A 7511-nucleotide genomic window follows, 5' to 3' on the forward strand; every position below is an offset into this window, starting at 1 on the left:
TTGGCCTCCGTTTGGTTCACCGATATGAATGGACATATATTTCCTGTTTGCAGCAGGGAATTCTCGGCATTACCGTGGATTGTTTTTTTTTCATATCTTCGGCTGTGTAGAATAATTCTTGTGCCTAGCTGTTATTTTGATTCTGTTAGTTAGCTTCCTCTCGGTTGGTTAGCATGCGCATGGCCGGTTGTTGGGCTGTGCGCGTTTTCAGCTCTGACTCGTGCTATGTTCGCGAGGGAGCGCGTCAAGTGGCACGTACTAGGACATCTGGGATGGCATTCGCTCCATGATGGACGTGCCGCGCATGTCGGAGTCCACGGCCTCGACATTCCTGTAATCGGTTTCCTTTAAATGCATGAATACAGTCTGAAAAATGCTGTCGCATTGCAGCACAAACAAGACCGTGTGCTTGTGTTCATCTAGTTCCAGTTCGCGTGAGTTTGTGTGTGCGTGTTCCTGAGTTCGCCGGCGACGTGTGCAATGTCGTCTCTCCGGCGTTCTCTGACAAGTGGCATCAGAGCCGGTTGCAGGCCGGGGATTGATCGCGGCGAGGTTTCGTCATTGGAATCGTCACCACGCGATCGAGTGGGCAATGTCGAGCACTACGCCGACATCGCTGAAGGGAGGCGGCAAGAAGGGCGGCAAGGACGACAGCGCGGGCACGAGCGGAGCCAAGAACGGTGAGGTCGTGATCCAGCGGATCGTTCGTGAGGTGGGCGGCGGGACTAGCTACCCCGTCCTCACCAAGACGAACTACTCCGACTGGGCTCAGCTCATGAAGGTGAAGCTCAAGGCCCGGCACCTCTGGCGGGCGATCGAAGTCGGCGACGTCGACCTAGACGACGACATGATGGTGCACGGCGCACTCTGCACCGCCGTGCCGCCGGAGCTAGCAACGGCAATCTCCAACATGAACACGATGAAGGAGGCATGGGACGCCATCAAGACGATGCACGTCGGCAATGACCGAGTCAGGAAGAACACCGCGCAGCAGCCGCTGCGTGAGTTCGAGCTCGCCACGTTCAAGGACGGCAAGACAGTGGAGGACTATGCACCGCGCCTGACCGGCATGGTCGCGACCCTCGCGACCCTCGGCAAGGTGGTAGACCAAGGCAAGATCGTGGAGAAGATGTGGTGGAGTGTGCCATCACGGTTCAAGTAGATCTTGGTTGCGATCCGCACGCTCCTTCACACCTCCACACTCACGGTGGCGGAACTAACCGGGAGACTCAAGGCGGCGGAGGAGTCGTTCGAGGGGCCACCGGCGACACTGCAACACGACAGCAAGCTATACCTCACGGAGGAGGAGTGGAACACGCGTCATAGGCAGCATGAAGCCGAGAATCAAGGGAGTGGCGGCGCGAGCGGGAGCTCTGCGCGCTGGGGAGGCAGGCGTAGACACGGAAGAGGTCATGGCGGCGATTCCAGATCGTCTCCATTAACTGGGCCGGCCAATTCCACCGGCAAGATCAGCAAGGACTAGTGACGGCGGTGTGGGAAGATTGGCCGTTGGGCCCGAGAATGCCCATCTCAGCCCATAAAGGAGTAGGCCCACATTGCGCAGGAAGAAGGGGAACCCTCTCTGCTTATGGTAAGGTCAACGCTCCTCCCCTGTCCAACTGAGCAGGCGCTACCGGAGGAAGGGGCCGCCAGGCTACCGGCTGTGGCAGCTCTGGGAGAGAGGCAGAGCACACTCCTGGCGCGGAGGACCCCAGTCCCTGCTGATGGGGGATCCGAATCTGGAGGAGCCGGAGTTGGAGTGCGGGCAGCCGTTCACCTCCTGGAGAACAAGGTCCTGGCGCACCTCGACGCCGAGGAGAGGGAGCACGAGGCGGATTCATGGGTCCTTGACACGGGGGCTACGAACCACATGTCGGGCTCCCGTGTGGCGTTCATGTAGCTCTGTTGACGCTTCTTAAAGCGCCAATTTACGTACCGCAAGCGCACGGATCGTAGTAGCTTTTCCCTTAGAGTACTCCCCCAAGGTTTATCATCCGTGGATCGGAAGCGAACCGACTAGGGTTTACCATCTAATCTATCAAACCTATGCTAAACATGAAGCGAAGATTGCATATAAATTGAACACTTGATAGATACGAATTAAGCATAAGTGTTCATCACACCCACAACCGTAGATGAGATAACACAACCAAGGAGCTAGGGCCTATCATCTCTAGGTACGGTTCTAGTGAAAAAGGTGATCAAAGCATAGATTGCATCTCAACTAAAGGTACACGAAATCATCTCTCAGAAAAGGCAGCTCGCAAGCGGCCTACTTTCCCAAGGTCGCCGGTGCGAGGTGCGTGTCGACGCCTAAGGTTTCCCAAAGCTTTACCCCAGACTCCCATGGTACTCGCCATCGATCTCATTCCACATCATGTCGTCGCTAAAACTTTTCCCTCCGCCATGCTGTCACCACACCAGGGTAATCAACCACTAGCTAAAACATGCTACCTCAACGTATCCGCAAGATGTAGACTAATTACCATGAATAAATCTAATCTTACTATGAACATATGGATGCATTACATATGAGAAAGAAAGCATGCATTGAAGTAGACCAAAGTCGAGACAACTAGAATAAAGAGTAGATTGATATCACCATCGTGTGTGTACATACCCCGACGAATGTTGTGGATGACTCTCGAACCCCACCATGGCACAACCTCGCAGGGAGGCCATGGCGGCTAGGGGTGGCCTAAGCCATCTCCTAGGTACCCTTGAAGACTTGCAGCGGCCGTCGTCTCCCTCCGGTCTTAGCCCTAGGTTTTCGTCGAGTTCTGGGTGGATTGGATCCCCTCCGTTGGGCGCCTAGGGGGTTGTATTTATGCCCTTGGGGAGCCTTGGGGCGTGTTCCACCTTGCCTTGCACGAGATCTTCCTTGGGAGAGAAGAAAACTTGGTTTCCATAAAATCAGCCTCGTCCAGATTTTCCTGTTTCGTATCCCTTCCTTGCCGACGCCATATCTCCTATGTCCGGACTCTAAATAATGCAAATTCGGTATCCAGATTGTGTGTCATGAAATTATCTCCAACTTTGGTATTCATTGCTTTCCTTAGAGACGAAGATAAGATCCCCAAAAGAGCCTCGGAAGAAAATCTGTCTGATTTCGGACTTGTCTGCGCAGCAGGTATTTCGGGGGCCATATCTCCTAGCTCCTTGACCCGAATAGGGCCTTCCATATGTCCAAATCGAAGCTCTCATCGAGGCCCACAACTTTGGTAATCAACCTTTTTTCATTAGAGGCCGTTTAAGTCTCTGAATCATCACCGAAAGATCATGCTGTTTGCGCGAATATCTCTCGGGCTGAGTTGATCTCATGGGTAAACCTCCAAATCTCAAGCCCATCTTCCTCCATGTGGCTTTTCTCGACATTTTGACTTTCTTCACCTTTACATGTGGGCTTTATACGTCATTATCTCCGCGATTTAGATAGGGGTGCTTGTCATCCAAGCTCCAGCATCTTCTGTTTAAGTCCCCAGAGTTTTACGGCTTTGTGCTTTGGTTCTTGGGCTCTCTTGGAAGGTGGATTTGCATGAATGGGCTTCGAATCAGCATGGGCTTGGGTCCTTCCTTTGGGCTTTGGCCTTAGTCTTTCTCCGTGTTAGCGCTCGATCACGGGCCTCATCATTTCATTCTCCAAAATAGGCCAAAAACCTGCAAAAACGAAGTTCCTCCAAAATATATGTGCAAATGTGAAAATGACCAATAATTAGGCCGGGGTTAGGACGGTTAGTGATTTTGATATTAAATTCATGCTATTATTAAGGATAAAAAAGGGATAAAACGGGTACTTAAGGAGCGCCAACATTCCCCCGTGCTTAAACCTTGCTCGTCCTCGAGTAAGTCCAGGAGCTTTGCTTATAAAGCAATCAGCGTTGCCCCTCAATGTCCTCTCTGCACTTAGTCATACATAACAAGACATATTGCTCTCTCAAGTATTTAGCATTTAAGTTCATGTTGTGACCATCTACTTTTTCATTATGGAAGACAGACTAGCAATTAAAGAACAAGCCACAATAATAGATAAATGCAATGCTCTCAAACTTAAGCGAACTTCAAACCTTTACCTTGTTTCATCGTGAAGAGTTTTCAAAAGAATGCATATCAAACATAAGTGAGGTTCTCTTGCAAAAAATCATGGAAATACTCATCTCATCAAGTCTCTCAAGCCTACATTAGATTGTCTTCAACCTATTCTACTAATATATAAAAGTGGAAGACTTATGTGGAGCTTGGTAGGTAAAAACAATCCTAGCAAAACATTATATCTGAAATATTGTCAAACTAAGAGAGAGATCTAATGAAATTACCGAGACTAGTCAAAAAGGCCATTGGAAAATAATGTTGCAGAGGGAGAAAGATGAAACACACACATTTAGATAGGTGGACATGTGCAAGTGGCAAATGGATGATCCCGAGATACAAATGAAGTTCTCGTTATCGGATTGCACATGGTTGGAAGATTTGAGTATGGAATAGTTCTTCAAAGTAACTTGGAAAATTAATAAAGCCAAAAAGAACTAAGGAGCATTTTATTCTTCTCTTTTTTTTCTTTTTTTTCTTTTTTTTCTCCTTTTTTTTCATTTTTCTCTTTCTTTCTCTTTTTTTTCTTTCTTTTTACTCCTTAGAAATTTTGATAACATAGAATACTTACCCAGTCATCCCCCATGCTTGAATGAATGCTCGTCCTCGAGTATGAATAGTGAGAGAACCAACTAGCTAGGGTAAGTATCTCAAATTCATCTTCTTCTTCGTAGAACCTCTTGAATCTCCGGGGAGCCTTGTCTCCCAAAACTTTTCTTTATATGGTGCCCTTGATTCTTTTGATTCCGTCGAAATGATAATCCATACTCAAATTGGGTTGTGGTCAAGGAGGTAATCACAAAAAGATATTTTTGATTTAGGGTGGATATCCAACGAGGTTTGCAAAATTTCCGAAGTAGAAACTCATAATGCATGGATAAATAGGCTAGCAAAAAGAAGGTTAAAAAAAACGGAATGACCAGCTTCTTAGTCTCGTACCAAAGAAATCAATCTTAATCCAACTCATCAAAATATAAGTTTGCAATCTAAATGTTTCATCATGAAAGAATATGTATGTATAGGCTTTGGTAGGTAGAACTTTGCAAGAGATTCACAAATGTAGATAGCATAGGAATTAAGTTTTCAAATTAAACAACACAAGGTGTAAGGTCATCGGTAGACTTAAATCAAAGAGCAACATAGAATATGTGGGTTTAGAATTTAGTCATTTAACCTCAACAAATAAAAAAGCCGGTATTTAATCATTTTAATTCCATTTAATTGATAGCAAATGGTCAAGTCATATACAACATAGCGTAGGTAAAACAAAGCAGCAACTTTCATCACTTTTCCATAAGCAAGAGCATATAAGAATATCATCGTGGTGAGCTCAAGGTGATGGTGGTTATCATTCATTGAAACAAAAACAAATCTAGGTTGTACTCCTAGTAGCCATGTTATTATACGGAGAGATATACAATGGTTGCATCTTTGGTTGAAGGCATATATGTACAAGCATTTAGAAAAAGAGAGAGTTGAGGAAGAATTACCGTCCTTCTCGATGCTCGTAATGAAGTGTAGCGCGGCCTCCTCCATACTTAAGCATTGTGCTAAGCATGGAAGAAGAATCATGAGCATCTTGTGGCAACCGTGATTATATTACTCCATAAGATCTTTCTTCCTTGTCCACAAAATCCTCCCCCATGCTTAGCATGATGCTAGGCGTGGATGGAGAAGATGGACCATCTTGTAATTCTTGAAGTTCTTCCCTCATGTGTATGAATATCATCTTCAATGTGTCTTCACCTTTGTTGCCTTAATTTCCTTCAACTTCTTCTTGTACTAAGTCATGGTCCCAACCCTTGCTTCTCATCGTCGTCGCCTCCTTCAATTCCTCGTTGTCCCATTGCTGCCTCATCTTCATGAATTTTTCTTTCAATTTCCAGAACAGAACATATACTGAAACATTGCTCCATTGCGAAGTGCACGAATTTTTCTTTCCAACGAGTATTCATTCGCCCAAAATTGATTCCGAACAGGAGAGTTATGTCCATTTTATCCCAGCGCTGCAATCTGTTCCGAATTTCAGAACGCGCAGCGTCCAAAGTTTTTGCCATATCTCCTTGTACGGGTCTTCAAATTCATTGATCTTGGATGCGTTGGAATGGTAATTTCTTGAAGCTTCTGAATATCAACTTTTTATTCCTTGTATGTCTCTTTCCATGCGCAAAATTTGATGAAAACAGCGGGTCTTGCTCTCGAACTTTGGAAATGTTGACGAATTTGATTTATTCTTTGATCACGAATTCATGGGAACGTTTTGTCATGCCTGCAAAACAATTCAAGTGCACAGTCTACCCCCAAGGTGACGGTCGGGAGTAGAAAAAAATGCCAACAAACCCATCATTCCTAAGATCTCAATTTGTGGCATAGCTAGCTTAGCGAAACTAGTGAGTGTACGTGTGTGCTAGTGTAAATGCAAATGAGAGGAAGGTATATAAACAAAGACAATGTTTACACCTAGTTCTAAACACCAAGTTTACAACTAGGTTGCCGAACTTCTCCATAGCCAAAAAGACTTATTTAACCAAGGTCAAAACACCATGTCTATCCCAAGATCAATAGGCCTTCACAGCACAAGAAAAAATAAAGCGCATTGCAAAGCTTATAAACCAACCAAATGCAACCTTATAGCTTGGTAACTAAATGATGATGGTCTTCAATCATGTCTAAACACCATGTTTACACAAGATTGCAAAAGGTAAATGCTATCATGATTAGCACTACATAGATAGGAAAGCATACATCAATAAGATTGAGACCAAGCTAGCAAAATGACTGCATGAACAATGGAATGGATGCAAAGTGCAAATGCAAAGTTAGAAAAAACAGGTGTTAGCAAGGTTGAAAGGACCTTTCGATGTTGTTCCGCAACTAGCTTATTCAAAAACAATTGCTAAGAGTGACAAAAAGCCTTCGCGACACTTCATAAGAAGTGAGGCTTTTGTTAATGAAAAGGTTATTTATCGAAAAAGGATCAAGCAACCGAGCTAACATGGTTTTAGAAGTAGGTTTATGGGTTTCCTATATTTTTGTCTTAAAACAAAAATTTTGAAGAGAGAGTGTTGGGTATAGAAATTCTATCTAAGGTGGTTTCAAAAAAAACTAGAGATAAACAAAAGTTAGATTTTTTTTTAATGAAAAACATACCCTATGGTTTTGGGAGTGCTCTATGAGTGGTTTCCTAAGGGTTTTAGGATCTCAAAAGCGAGGCTAGTCAATGTTTTTTTAGAAAAAAGTTTTTTTTTATATGCAACATGCAATGCAATGCAAGGGTCAGACGAACAACATGTTATGCAATTCAACACGGGGTGGGTGAACAAAATGATATGGCATGATGAGGTGGTCTAAAATAAAACAAAAAGTTAGCCTAAGTTAACTAGCCACAAGTTTAGAATCAAAGGGTGGTGCAATGCTTCATAAAT

This window comes from Panicum virgatum, chromosome 8N, assembly GCF_016808335.1.
Source record: "Panicum virgatum strain AP13 chromosome 8N, P.virgatum_v5, whole genome shotgun sequence".
NCBI classification, from domain to species: domain Eukaryota; kingdom Viridiplantae; phylum Streptophyta; class Magnoliopsida; order Poales; family Poaceae; genus Panicum; species Panicum virgatum.